The sequence below is a fragment of the Pongo abelii genome, chromosome X, assembly GCF_028885655.2.
Source record: "Pongo abelii isolate AG06213 chromosome X, NHGRI_mPonAbe1-v2.0_pri, whole genome shotgun sequence".
NCBI lineage: Eukaryota > Metazoa > Chordata > Mammalia > Primates > Hominidae > Pongo > Pongo abelii.
The window spans coordinates 102425123-102440046 of NC_072008.2; the positions used below are offsets into that span (position 1 = coordinate 102425123).

At 36.0% G+C, this 14924-nt stretch overlaps 1 protein-coding gene across 7 annotated transcripts in view; it reads left to right on the forward strand.

Annotated features, from left to right (window-relative positions):
• Positions 1-14924, forward strand: part of DIAPH2 (diaphanous related formin 2) — a 905937-nt gene that overhangs the window by 78707 nt on the left and 812306 nt on the right. The gene's annotated exons all lie outside the window — the stretch shown is intronic.

The window sequence follows — 14924 nt, forward strand, 5'->3', positions numbered from 1 at the left end:
ACAACCCTTTCCATGCAGTCGGGAGGCCTGGGTGCTTGTCTTTGTTGGATGCTACTAATCAGCTTTGCTACTTTGGGCAAGTCATGTAATTTCTCTGGGGCTCAATTATTAAATGGATAAATTGAAATGATTAGCTCAAATTATCTTTTAAGGTTCTTTCCGTGGCTGTCATTTAAAGGTTTTATATTCAAGGCACTATATTTCAGTGCTATAATTACATGATACACTATTACATAACACGCCCAAAGTGGCCTGTACTGTGATTGAGAGCTGTTTGTAATTACCTTATCTTCATGACTAAGCACTCTCTAGAGAACAGGGTGGTAGGAAACGTTATCTTTAACATCACCGAGTACTGAGGTATCTAGAATAGTGAACGTATTTGTTTGTGTTGCTTTTAAAAATTGATTCCTTCTTTTCATTATCTTACTCTTCTTTTTTTAAAATTCACGAGACATCTGGGGGAAAAGCCATCATTCTTTCAGGATAATTTTAAAAATCGAATATTTATTTAGTGCTTATTACATGCCAAGAATTATTCTAGGTGCACTGATGACTGGAAAATAAGAATGAGATAGGACCTAGTTGATATGTGTTGAAATAATCAAACCTTAAATTATGCATGCTGACTATAAATGTAATAGGAATTCATAAGTAGGAGAGAGAAGTAAGGTTGGAGTAATTAGAGAAAAATCTGTGTAAATTTCTGCACTTAAATTGGGCTTTCAGGGAATAATTAGTTATGATGGCTGGGGTTTGGCTAGGGAGGAGAGACTGTGGAGAAACTCTCAGATTCTGGAAGTAATATTAAATGCAAAGGCCTGAAGAGAACCAAACCATGTGTGTGGAGGCAGAGAAGAGGGAAGTGAGAGATGAGGTTGACTTTGTTGAAACAAAGAATGTATATTGGAAAGAGTAAAAAATCAAGTTGAAGGATGGTCTTGAAGTCCAGGCGGCAAATTATAAATTAGTTTGAGCAAGGAGGTAACATGATGGAAGCAGTGTTTAAGAAAAATAAATTCGATAGGTGGATAGGCTGGATTAGGCTAATGGTTCTCAAACTGGAAAGTACATGAAAATGCAAATTTTGTCCTGCTCCAAGAAGATTGTGATTCAGGTGGCCTGGGATATGGCCAAGAAATTTGCGTTTTTATCTAGCACCTCCAGAGATTCTGTTAAGGTAGTCTGAGAAGTATACTTCACACTTTAAGAAGTACTGGATTCTGATAGAGAGACTTATTCGGGAAGCTACCTAGGAGATTTTTGAGTGATTCAGTGAGGACTTGTATTAAAGTCCTCACTTTGAGGCTAGGTGGGGTTAAATAACGAGTTTGGGGAGATAAGAGATTTTTAGCTTATTTTAATAAGGGCTGGAAGCAGCCTGTATTTCTAGTCTTGGTACCAACTCTCTCCCCTAATTACCCACACTGTTACTTCCTTAGTTCAGACTGTCATCATTAACACCCCTGTGATTGCAGTAGCCTACCAAGCAGTCTCCTTGTCTTCAGTCTCTCACCCACCCATGCATATTCTACACTGTTACCAGATATCTTGCTCCAGCAGTACCCTCTTATCTGTGGTTTCATTTTCTGTTTCAGTTACCTGAGGTGCAGCACAATAATACATTTTGAGAGAGAGAGACCATATTCACATATTTTTTTTTTTTTTTTGATAAAGGGTCTCACTCTGTTGCCCAGGCTGGAGTGCAGTGGCATGATCTTGGCTCACTGCATCCTTGATCTCCCGGGCTCAAGCCATCCTCCCACCTTAGCCTCCAGAATAGCTGGGACTACAGGTGTGCACCACCATGCCCAGCTAATTTTTGTATTTTTTTGTAGAGATGGGGTTTTGCCATGTTGCCCAGGCTGGTCTCAAAGTCCTGAGCTCAAGCGATCCGCCTGCCCTGGCCTCTTAAAGTGCTGGGATTACAGGCTTGAGCCACCACATCCAGTCCACATAATTCTATTATAGTATATTGTTATAATTTTTCTATTTTATTAGCTATTGTTAATTTCTTACTGTGCCTAATTTATAAATTAAATGTTATAGGTTTATATGCATAGGAAAAAGCATACTATATCTAGAGTTTCAAAACTATCCACAGTTTTAGGCATCCACTGGGTGTCTTGGGGCATACCTCCTGTGGATAAGGAGAGACTACTGTATTTCCCTCCTCAAAACATTCAAATGGCTCCCTGTTGTCCTTTGTGATCTCATCCCTGCTTGCTTCTCTAGTTTCATCTCCAGCGTCATTCTTACTGGTACCTGTCTTCTATCTGCATAGGAACACTTGGCAATTCCTTCATGCCTTATTCTTTAATACCTTTAAATCAAGCATGTTCTATTTTTTGGAGCTGGAGTGCCATTTTCTTCTTTAGTGTGTCCACCAAGCTCCTAAATATCCATCAAGATTAAGCTTCCTGTCAGTCTTAGAAGAAGCTGTCCTAGGTAACTCCTTCCTTCCCATAGCACCATGTTTATAGCTCTATTGTTATATTTAACATATTTTATTATAATAAATCATTTATATGTTCTTTTTCCACAATGTACACAGCTTCTGTGTTCTAGAAACTAGGTCTAATGGGGAAGACAGACAGGTAAACAGAATAAAGATAGGACCTGAAGATGCAATATAGTAAAATGGCAGGCCAGCAGGCTATATGTAGTGTGTATATGTGTATATATATATATATATATATATATATATATATATATATATATATATACACATACATATATATTTCCTAGAGTGTTTTGAAAAACAGTATAATGAGTTACATGTTTTGATCCACAATGTAAACTATTTCATACCCATTGTCTTATCTGTGACCTCCTCACATTTGAGTTTGCAAATCCTGCTATAAAGGGAAGAAACTATAGGAATTAGCTTCTAGAGGAAATGATTAGGGGTTTGTTCTAGAGTTTAGGTGGGACGGTTGTCTTAAGGAAGAAATGTTTTTTGTTTGTTTTTTTTTTTCTGCAACTAAAGGGAATAAGAAAACAATATGTAAGATCACTGGTGAAAACCAGGTACAAAAGGGCTTTTGCATCATGGTCTCAATCTTCAACAGATGGAGAGGTTTATTTATTGATAAAAAGGGCAGGTAGGAAATTTATAGAGGTGTTTCAAAAAGAAATTCTAGAATAATCACTTTAAGTATTGCAGTTGCCCAGAGATTACATACATTGGTCCCAAAATGAGTGATATGAAAGCTAGATTGAAATCCGACAGATGGAATATGTAATGAACTAGGAGGTCGGCATGGGCCTGTTTGCGTTTGTCTAACCAATGTTGATTAGAAGCAGAAATGGAGGCATTTGAGGCCCTCCTGATCTTGAGCTACCATCAGTCTTTACTTTTCACTATTCTATATAAATTGTACTTTAAAAGTCAAGCTAGGAAACTGCCTGTTACCTGAACAAAACCACCCCCTTAGCCTCAGGCAGTATTGCTTCTGACTTTGCTCAAGGGATCTTTTTTGTGTAGAATGTTTTCTTTCCTTTGTCAACATTCTAGCCATCCTCCACAGCTCTTCCGTGAAGCCTATCTTGATCTTGATCCGCTCTCCCATTTCCACCTACAGTAATATATCTGAACTTCTATAGCACTTCATTTTTAACTCTTAGTGAGTCACTCTTAACTTTATCTTATAGTTCCTGTTTCTTTATATATTCCTTAAGGGCTACTCCTATTTTACTTTATGCCTGTAGTAATTTATATCCTTGAATAATACTGTCTCACATACTATGAGTATTTGTATATCCACGATACAGACTCTATGAAGGAAGGCAAATTTTAATAGCAATCATGGGTTTAGAGGCAAATGGACCTGGTTTCAGATTCTGTCTCTGCTATCCAAGGTCACATATTAGCTGTGTGACCTTGGATAATTTACTTCTCTGAATCTCAGTCTTTTCATTGATAAAATGAAGAGAATAATACTAAATTTGTGATATTTTTGAAGTATATTGTTTATGTTTAATATATTTAACATGTAAAGAATCTTGCAAATAGTAGGTCTGAATTACATTTTTGTTAAATGTCTTGAATTCTACAAAATGCTTGATATGAAAGACATAAAACATAAAGACTACATGGTAAAATGAGATAAGACTGAGCTGCCTTTTTTTGTTGTTCAGTGTTCAAGATGTTTGCTATTTGAAGATTTAAAGGGAAAAATGGGATTTATTCTGGGTCAAGAATGGTGGGAAGGATTCAACTGGATGCTGGAAGGAGAATGTTTTGCCTGTTTATTGGAAGCTATTTGTTATATGGTGTGGATTATTGCTGGGCTTTGAGGAAAAAAGTAAAATCGTATATGATCTCAAGTTAATATTGACAAGATTATTTTAAAGATTTAATAAAATAGTTGAGGATTTGGTATAGATACTGTCTGTGATGGGAAATGATAAAATATCTTTCTGGTAGATCTCTAGAAATAGCAAAGAGAATTTGGAGTAGGGAAGAGATAAAACTGAATTACTTTTTTCAATGGCTTCTCGTTCTAAATAACTGTTGCAGAATTTTGTGAAGCAAAATAAATTGTTTTTATTATTTAGTAACAATGCATGAAACAGATTTAGAAAACAGCTAAAATGATTGATTTGATTTCACTGCGAGCCAGGAATAATTTATCCACAGGTAGAAAAATAAGCATTCTTCTGTGACAAAAAGTAAGAATTGATATGATTACATATGAGAGTTGGAAAATAGCAAGCATTGTAATGACCAGACCTTATAATTTTAAATAAGAGGTAATTTAATAAGTTGGCAGCAGCAACGGCTTTTTGGGAAAGCATTTGTCTCTGCATCAGAAGAGCCTGAGTTTGAATCCTGATTCACTACTCATTCGTTCCCTGTGGCCTTGTAAACCTCTCTAGACTCAGTTTCGTTCCTTTCTTGAACACAAAGTTACTGGGTACTTATTAGTGCCAGGCATTATTCTAGGTGCTGGAATGATGAACCATACAGATAATGTCTTCATGGAACTTACATTCAAGATGAAGAAACAGACAATATGACACATATAAAATATAATGCAGGTAAGCGCTATTAGAGAAAGCAGAAAGTGATTGGGGTGTGGTATTTTAGATAGGCGAGCTCTTTGGGCAAATGACATTTGAAAGGAGACCTGAATGAAAATGGGAAGAGCCATGCAAATATCTAGGAAAGAGAGAACATCAAGTGCAAAGGCCTTGAGGCAGGAGTGTGCTTGGAGTATCTGAAGGAATAGCAGAGGTCACTGTGCATGGAGTTGGGTGAACAAGGGAAAGTATGGGGGTATTTAATCCCAAGAGTTAGGGTGACTAAAAACATATGTTAAGCATAGTTAGTGGGTTGTTAATTTGGAAAGGTAGGTTCCGGTCATTTTAGGAGAGAGATTTTGAAGAATTGTCACTTTAATAGCCAGCCAGGAGCCCTGGAAGGGTTTGAGCCGGGGAACGACAAAATCCAAGGTGTATTTGGGGAAGATAAAGGTAGCAGTGGAAATTGGAGAGGTTAGATATAAGGGCAAGGAGATCAAGCTGGGGGTTGTTGCTGTAGTTTAAGTAATAAGGGTGCTGAACTGGAGTGTGGTTAGTAGGAAGTAAATGGAGGGTGTAGATGAGAGACAGAGACTGTGGAAGTAAAATATCCCAGCCTCAGCAAATGATTTTAAAAGGGCAGAAGAGATGTATGAATCAATAATGACTGAAATTTCAAGCATGGGTGACCAAAATGACTTGAGCATTCATAGAGTAGTCAGGGACAAGACCGAGTTTGGAGTAAAAGAAGATTGAGTTCAGTTAGATACGTTAATCAGGGAGAAATTACTAGAATCACAATAGCAGAAGTAAAGGTATCACCATGCAAGAACATTTATTTAGCTCTTACAGCATTAGCAGTATAATTTTATAATTTGGTTCTCTGTTTCTAACTACTGCTTTTACCATTTTAAATGTACTCTCTGTATATTGTTGCTGAATATGTTGCTGATCATTCTAATAACATTTACCTGCTTAAAAGCTGAAGCCTGAATATCTTTACTAGGTATTGAAGGCCAAGTATACTTGTAGATGATTCAGTGGACCAAGATAGAGAAGAGTGAATCATTTTGGTGGCTTGTAGTATTGTTTACCAGATAAACCATCTGACATAAAATTAAGAGGTCATATTTGTACCTTTTGCAATGTTACTAATAATCTCAGTCAAAAAAACAAGCCAATAATAGTGAAGGTCAGATACAAATGCATGCTTCTTTGCCCTAATGGAGCATGGGAATCATGAGCACTAACTGAATGACTGTTGCAAGAGTTTTCTCAAAATAGAGCCAAGTGAACTCCCACCCCCCACCCGGCCCTCTTCCAGGCTGATGATGAAGGTAATACTGAGAGTAAGTTTCTGTTAAAAGTATAAACATGGCTGGGCGCCGTGGCTCACGCTTGTAACCCCAGCACTTTGGGAGGCTGAGGTGGGTGGATCACTTGAGGTCAGGAGTTCAAGACCAGCCTGGCCAACATGGTAAAACACCATCTCTACTAAAACTACAAAAATTAGCTGGGCCTGGTGGCAGGCCCCTGTAATCCCAGCTACTAGGGAGGCTGAGGCAGGAGAATTGCTTGAACCCGGGAGGCAGAGGTTGCAGTGAGCCGAGATCGTGCCACTGCACCCCAGCCTGGGTGACAGAGCGAGACTGTGTCTCAAAAAAAAAAAGGATAAACATATGATCAGGCTTAAAATAATAAATTTAGTGTTATCTATGTATTACTTACTATAAGCTACCTAATAGTAATATACCTAAAATACCACCAAGTGTGGCAGCATGCTTTGTAGGCTGTTAAGCTGCTACTACATTAATAAATTGAAGTTTTATTAGTTTATTTATAGAATAGTATTTGATAATTACCTCATGTAGTATTATACTTTTGTCAGGCCAATTATTTGAATATGTTCTGTGAAAAAAGATTAAATCTTATTTTTCCTTTTTTCTCCTTTTTATAATTGTGTAGTCCAGAAGGGGGAGACAAAACATTGATTATTGAAGGTTGAAGTAGCTGCTATGTGATGAAAAAACATTGTGTTCTTGGGCTCCAATTTGATTTTTTTAAATGGGTTTAGAAATTGTAGGATAGTTGCTACTGTTTAGTTTTATGGTGGTAATAATTTTGTTAAAAATCTAAATTCAGTCAGAATAAAAATAATGCCATTATTTTAAACTAGCATATATAAAATAGAAAAACTCATTTGGTGATCAGATGAAAATAAGATCTGAAACTATTTAATGATGGTATTTTATAAGTGATCTTTTAAAAATAGCACAAACACTATTAAAGTACCAATTTCAGTCTTTTCTAATTTCACATTCATTATGTGCAATGAGTAGCTACTTTCCCATTTCCTAATGTTTTAACACTGCAAGCTAACTTGTATATTATACTTATTTTGGATAGGGGTATCTGTATATGTTTTGAAAGGTTTTGTTATTTGAATTTCCCTTCATTTTTGGAACACTATCTTATCAGTTCCTTCCCTTCCAGTGCATTGTCATAAATTGCATTAGTTCATCATGCCAGATTAAATTCATTGTTCAATGAATGCTGAAATATAGATTTGAAATATTAACAAGTCATCTTACCTTGGGCATTTGGAAATGTCTAAAAGACAGCATGAATATTAATATTATGTTTAGACATATATTTTGAAAATTGATTATATTAATATTTATGAATAGGGGTCATTATGTTTTATAATATATCCTGATATTAGAAATGAAAAGATGTATATTTCATGTATGATTTTGCATCACAAATTCATTAGCTGTGCATTTTGATTGTGATCATGTTGGATATTTCTATTGAGGATATTTTTCTGTGTATATAATCAGTAAAAGAATCAATTTAAAATCTGATGCTTGATATAAGACATTTAAGACTAGTATAGCCATTATTTTTTATACTGGATTGGTTTATTTTACTAACAATGGAAAAAATTTTGATCATCTATATAGAATGAGGTAATTATATGATGTCTTTTTTTGTGTGTTTTTGTTGTTAAGTAATATAGTCTCTACAATATATATCCTTTAAAAGCTCTGTATAAAATTTGCTGTTGCCATTATAAAACTTAAAGTGGCATAACAGGGATTTTTTTATGAGGCAATGTTTCCTCTATCCAGATAGCCTTGTCAGCAGGGGAAAAAGAGGAAACAATCAGATTACAATCAATGGTTAGAAGTTACCTTAGGCTAGATGTAGTTGGCTCATGCCTGTAATCCCAGCACTTTAGGAGGGTGAGATGGGAGGATCACTTGAGCCCAGGAGTTCAAGATCAACCTGGGCAACATGGCAAGACCCTGTCTCTACAAAAAAATAAAACAATTAGCTGGGTGTGGTGGCACACTCCTGTAGTCCAATCTCCTAGGGAGGTTGAGGTAGGAGGATCTCTTGAGCCTGGAAGTCAAGGCTGCAGTGAGCCGAGATGGCGCCACTGCCTTTAAGCCTGGGTGACACTGTTGAGACCCTGTCTCAAAAAAAAAAGCTTAGCTACTGTATATAAAATTTTGGGCCCTTTTATCATATATTTGATTCCATTTTTCATTTTAGTTAATCAAGTTTCTTTTGTCTGTTTATCTGTTTGGAAAGGACTGTTTGGTTGAACAAACATTAGTTCCTTTGAATAAGTAGAATAGGATAATCTTAAAAAGAAAAAGGCCGCCTTAGATTTATGAAGTGTTTCAGAGTGTTTAAAGCCCTTCATGTATTTCCTCATTTAAGCTACGTGTTATATGTATTTCTGTAGGTTCGTGCATCAGTTTTTCAGAAGACATTGCCTCCATCCCCAAATTCTTGGAGGCTAGTTAGAGTCTGACCTTGTCCCATGGAGATTTTTTTGGCTGATAGCTATATGGACAGTCTTTTGAGTAGTTTGTACTGACCAAGGTATTTCCTGTCAGTGGTCCACTGATATTCATAACATTTAAAAATGATACATGATATTCATAACTTGTATTAATATCTAGTTTATATGCTTGTGTGAAATGCTTTCTGGGTCTGCATCGCTAAATAATGGTGATGTGACCAGTGACATTTAGAGTAATTTTTTTTACTGTTGTCACCGTAATTCGGATACCATGATTACTACATTAATTGCATGTGCTTTTATAGTTGCAGCCATAATTACCTATTAAAACAATATAGAAAAAAGTGAACTTTAACAGCATCAAAGATATTAAAAGCATTTGGGTTCATTTTTTATGCTGATCTCTTTGTAAATTTTTAGTAACCTGTCATGGTTCTTTTCTGTAATGAATTTGTGATCTAAGGAGAAAATAACTGCTTGTGCAATGTAACTCTTGTGCTTGGAGAACATAACTGCTTTGTATATTTCTGGTAAATCATTTTTTTTATTGATGATTATGATGCTTTTTTGGCAGGGTGCTTATCCACTCAAAGAGCTCTTCTACGAAGTGTGATTGGTGTCTGTATCCAAGATATAACATGTATTCTATGTGTTTATATATGTCTCTCTGTATCTATTTATCCATCTTTCTGTCTATCCTCCCAAAGTTAAATGAGCTTAAATAGGTTGCCTCTGTGTTAGAAAGCAGAGAAGTATTACTAGAGAACTCAGGCTCTTCCCCAAAATTATTTCAGATTTTCTTATTTTGTGTAGTGGTTTTGCTTGGAATGAGAAAAGCTATGTGTTACCGGCTGAATTGTGTCCCCCTCCTCCCCCCGCCCTCCCCAAATTCGTATGTGGAAGCCCTAACATATCAGAATGTGACTGTGTTTAGAGATAGGGCTTTTAAAGTGTTAAGTTAAAAAAAAAAAAAAGAGGCCTTTAGTGTGAGCCCTAATCCAGTCTGACTGGTGTCCTGGTAATAGGACATTTGGACACACAGAGAGGTGCCAGGGTTGTGTGCAGACACAGAGGAAAGGCCATTTGAAGACAGAGAGAAAAGATGACCATCTCTAAGCCAAGGAGGGAGGCCTCAGAAGAAACCAAACTTACTGACACTCTGGTCTTGTACTTTTAATGTCAAGAATGGGGAGAGGGGCTGGGCGAGGTGGCTCACGCCTGTAATCACCAACACTTTGGGAGGCTGAGGCGGGCGGATCACTTGAGGTCGGGAGTTTGAGACCAGCCTGGGCAACATGGCAAAACCCCATCTCTACTAATAATATAAAAATTAGCTGGGTGTGGTGGCACATGCCTGTAGTTCCAGCTACTCAGGAGGCTGGGGCATGAGAATCACTTGAACCAAGGCAGAGGTTGCAGTGAGCTGAGATCGTGCCTCTGCACTCCAACCTGGGCAACAGAGTGAGACTTTGTCTCAAAAAACAAACAAACAAACAAAAAACAAAGCAAAACAAAAAAATAATGGGAGAAAACAAATTTCTGTTGTTTGTGTTCCAGTCTGTGGTATTTTATTATGGCAGCCCTAGCAAACTAATACAGTATATAACAGCCATTTTTTTGTACTTAACACTGAATAATAGTGAACTTTTAGAGAACACTAAGTGCCAAGAACTGTGCTAGGCAAGCTTCATGTAAAACCTAATTTAATCCTCATAAGAATTATTACCCCCATTTTATAGATGAGGAAAGTGTGGCTTAGAAAAGTAGGTACATTGTTTGGGGTTACATAGTAAGTAAGTGGGAGAGCTGGGATTTGAATCCAGTCAGACTGACTTCAGAGCTTGGCCTCTTAACGAATAACTAAGTAAGATTTGGTGGATTTCAGGCAGTTGTGGATAATAATTGACACCACAGGTGTTCATCCTCTCTAACACTGTTAATATTTAGTCTTTCACCATGTGTTAATAGGCAATTCTTATTTTCTGCCAACTGGAGAATACCTACAGTCATACCTACCACACAGAGAGAACCTTGCCCATGGAAAAGCTGCTACATTACAGAGAATTAAAGACCTCTGTGCACGTGTTGCTCAATGGGCCAAAAATGACTCTGCCTACATGGTCTTTGTGGCTTTCATAGCAGATGTTCACGAACAGGTAACATCAATGCAGATAAACCATATACTCAGCAATTTAAATGTGAGGAAAAAGATACATAAATATTAGAAAGAATCCCATTTTTAGCAATGGCCTATAATTCTAAGCCATTTTCCCTGTGTCTGAAATAGATTAACCATTGTGCCTCTTCGAGTTTTTTTTCCATCTGTGTGTTCACCTTTCTTATGCACGCTTGCCTTTTATAATTAATTTCAATTAAACATTAGTTTTGTTTAAATAATACTGTGTAATTAAAATGCTTATATGCTCTCAGAGGGCAAGGACCATGTCTTAATACACTTTAGACATTTTAAAATACACTAGGCTATAACAGCAATAAAATAATTAAACATCGTTTTGTTCAATCTCTACATATTCACAATTCCTTTGACACTGAACTGTGTATAAACTGAAATCAGAAAGCTGCTAGTTATTTTATAATGCTTCTCAAAACAGAAGTCCTCTTCCATTGGAAATGCAGTCTAGCATCTTAAAATCTTTTTTTATTTTCAAGAATAAAATAAAATTTCTCCTATTGCAATTTAGGTCCCTTGCCTCTTGGTAAGTTTTCTATTTCTGCTGAGGACCGTTGTTCATCATCACCCATGCAATCTCTCTTAGAGTACTCATAGGTTTAAGTGGTCCCTCAGCTGCTGCTTCTCCCACTTCCTTTAATTTTTCCATATAATACTGCCTTCTTTTTAATTGCTTTTAGAGTGTCTACAGTTTGGGGCCTCAGAAGTGGAAATGCTACTTGATAATACACCCAATCTAAATGCTCATTCTTATTTTACTCAACGTGTGTGTGTGTGTGTGTGTGTGTGTGTATAGTTCCTCAGTTTTGGTGGTGCCTCTTCTATTGATGGTGATTGTTATTTTTTTGTATACAGATGTGACTAAAATTGAGAGTTTTTTCTCCCCGTTCTCTTCACATTATCTAAGAAACTCCAAAGATAGCTCTTCATCATACCAACTAGAAACATCTTGAGTGTTCACCTGGAGTTTTTCTCCAGTTGTTTTCGCTTACAGCTTGGTGTACGAAGTTAATCATACCCATAGAAAAACCACCACATGAAATGGATGCTTAGAGCATACGTTAAAACACAGTGAAAATCATAATATTTGGGCTTTGAAGACCTGGGGTTTAGGTCATGGCTCTCTCTCTTAATGGCTAAGTGATTTGGGGTAAAACACACTCAGCCTTTCTGGAGCCTAAGTCTCTTTATATGTACTTACTCTGTCATCCTAATAGAGTTATTAAATACTTTGTAAACTGTAAAACACAGTACACATTTAAATCATTATAGTAATCAGTTAAGAAAATGATTCTCATGGTAATTCCTAATATATATATTTTTGAAGAATGTGTTGAACCACAACTACTGCCACCTTTTAGTGACACATACATCAGTGCATTCGTTCCTTTATTAGTCAGTGTTAGTTTAGAAGCCAGTTATAGTTATAACCTTTGTAAAAGCTGACGTCTTTTAAGATAACCCCTAGGCTACAGACTACATGTAAAGTTACCCTTTTTATGAAAAGCCACAAGCAACTGTGAAGATTATCCCTAATCTTCCATCTAAATATGAAAATATTTGCATTTTAAGCTGCATAACCATGGTATCCTTTTCTTCTTTTCTTTTCTTTTTTCTTTTCTTTCTGTTTTTTTGAGACAGAGTGTCACTCTGTCACCCGGGCTGGAGTGCAGTGGCACAATCCCTGCTCACTGCAGCCTCTGCCTCCTGGGTTCAAGTGATTCTCTTGTGTCAGCCTCCTGAGTAGCTGGGACTACAGGTGTGCGCCACACACCTGGCTAATTTTGGTATTTTTAGTAGAGATGGGGTTTCACCATATCAGCCAGGCTGGTCTCGAACTCCTGACCTCAAGTGATCCACCTGCCTTGGCCTCCCAACGTGCTGGGATTACAGGTCTGAGCCACCATGCCTGGCTGCTTTTCTTATTTCATTTGAGCTCTTTTCTCCAGGTATATTATATATACTGTATAAATATTATTAAATTAAATATTATTATATATAGTGTATAAATTTGGGACTTAATGACTGTTTCTAAACTAAGATCACATGAACTCAGAAATGGTAAAGTAGTACTTTGAGATTTGCGGTAGTGAAGAATTTGACTTTTTTTTCCTCCTAAGTTTACTAAATATTTCAATACAAAAGCCCATATTTCCTTAAAAGATATGATGTAAACCAACTATGCGATTTAAAGCAAATCATTTTTCAAGTTTGCTATTCTCATTATAAGAATAGTTCAATACATTTTAGAAAATTTGAGAATGCAGTTAAGGAGAAGGAATCAAAACAATTGCCTATAAGCTTTACATAAACTATTGTTAGTAATTTGGTACGTTTATATTTAATCATTTGTCACCTGTGTAGTTAAACTTTTAGAATTCTACCACTTTTTGTAGCTATACTTCCCTTTCAGAAATGAATTCCTATTTTATTATAAGGTACACTGATACAGATAATTTTGGTAGATGATAGCTTCTAATAGCAAAGTAGTATTTTAATAAATCCTGGCACCCTCACTTCATTTAATTATAGTCTGGTTACTGGAAATTCAGTATCTAGAAGCATTTTATGCCTTGAATAGTTGTGGCATAATTTTATCTTTAGTAATGTTTGAGTATGTCAGTAGTCATAGGCCATTTTTATGTGTTTTGTTGGATAGCTTTAAAAACCTAATGAAAAATGTTTAGGATTTATCCCTTTATCTGATTAAAATTATACACAATTTGCAATCAAGATGTAAAACAACAGAATCTCAGTTTTCTCAGATTAGTAATTATAATAATACATTTTTCTTGTTTTTGAGATGGGAATAATTTGGAAAAAATCTAGAGGTGTAGAGTGGATAGGTAGTACCAGAAACATATCAATAAGTTTCAGGAAATCTTGTAAACCTCTGTTTTCATTATTTTGGGACGGGGGATTCTATTGAATTACCATTGCAAATGAAGCAAGATCTTCATTTGGAAAATTTACTTGTATTAAACAGATGACTGGGCTGAAATGGCTGCTAAAACAATTTCATGCTTTTGTTTTTAATGTAGTCCATTTATAAAATGTCACATCAGATTGTGTGTGAGTACACAAGTGCATAATTTTAATTTTATTTCTGAGTTATCACATTTTAGGAAGTTGATTAAAATCACCCAGAATTTTTTCTAAGCTTTTTATATATAACAAATTAACTATTTGAAATGAGTTAAAACAAGATTGATATTTTGGCAGTAATACCTTTATTAAAGAAATTGATCAATTCTTCAATGGTTACCCATTTTGTCCCTTTTTTTAAATTTTATTATTACCATACTTTAAGTTTTAGGGTACATGTGCACAATGTGCAGGTTAGTTACATATGTATACATGTGCCAGGTTGGTGTGCTGCATCCATTAACTCGTCATTTAGTATTAGGTATATCTCCTAATGCTAATCCCCTCCCCCCTCCCCCCACCCCACAACAGTCCCCGGTGTGTGATGTTCCCCTTCCTGTGTCCATGTGTTCTCATTGTTCAATTCGCACCTATGAGTGAGAACATGTGGTGTTTGGTTTTTTGTCCTTGCGATAGTTTGCTCAGAATGATGGTTTCCAGCTTCATCCATGTCCCTACAAAGGACATCAACTCATCATTTTCCATTTTGTCCTTTTATTTTTGAATATGTAACTCACTGCCAAATTTTATTTGCTCTAATTTCTTATTTTAGAAATTTCAGAATCATTGTAATTACAATGTAATTACAGAATCATTGTAAGAATATTACAATGAATAGCCATAGACCTTTTGCCCATATTTTAAAATTGTTAACATTATGTTATATTTGCTTTATCATTCTCTTTTAAATTTTTTTTTCTTTTTTGCCTTTTCTGAGCCTTAGTTGCCTATTTGTAACACTTTACTCCT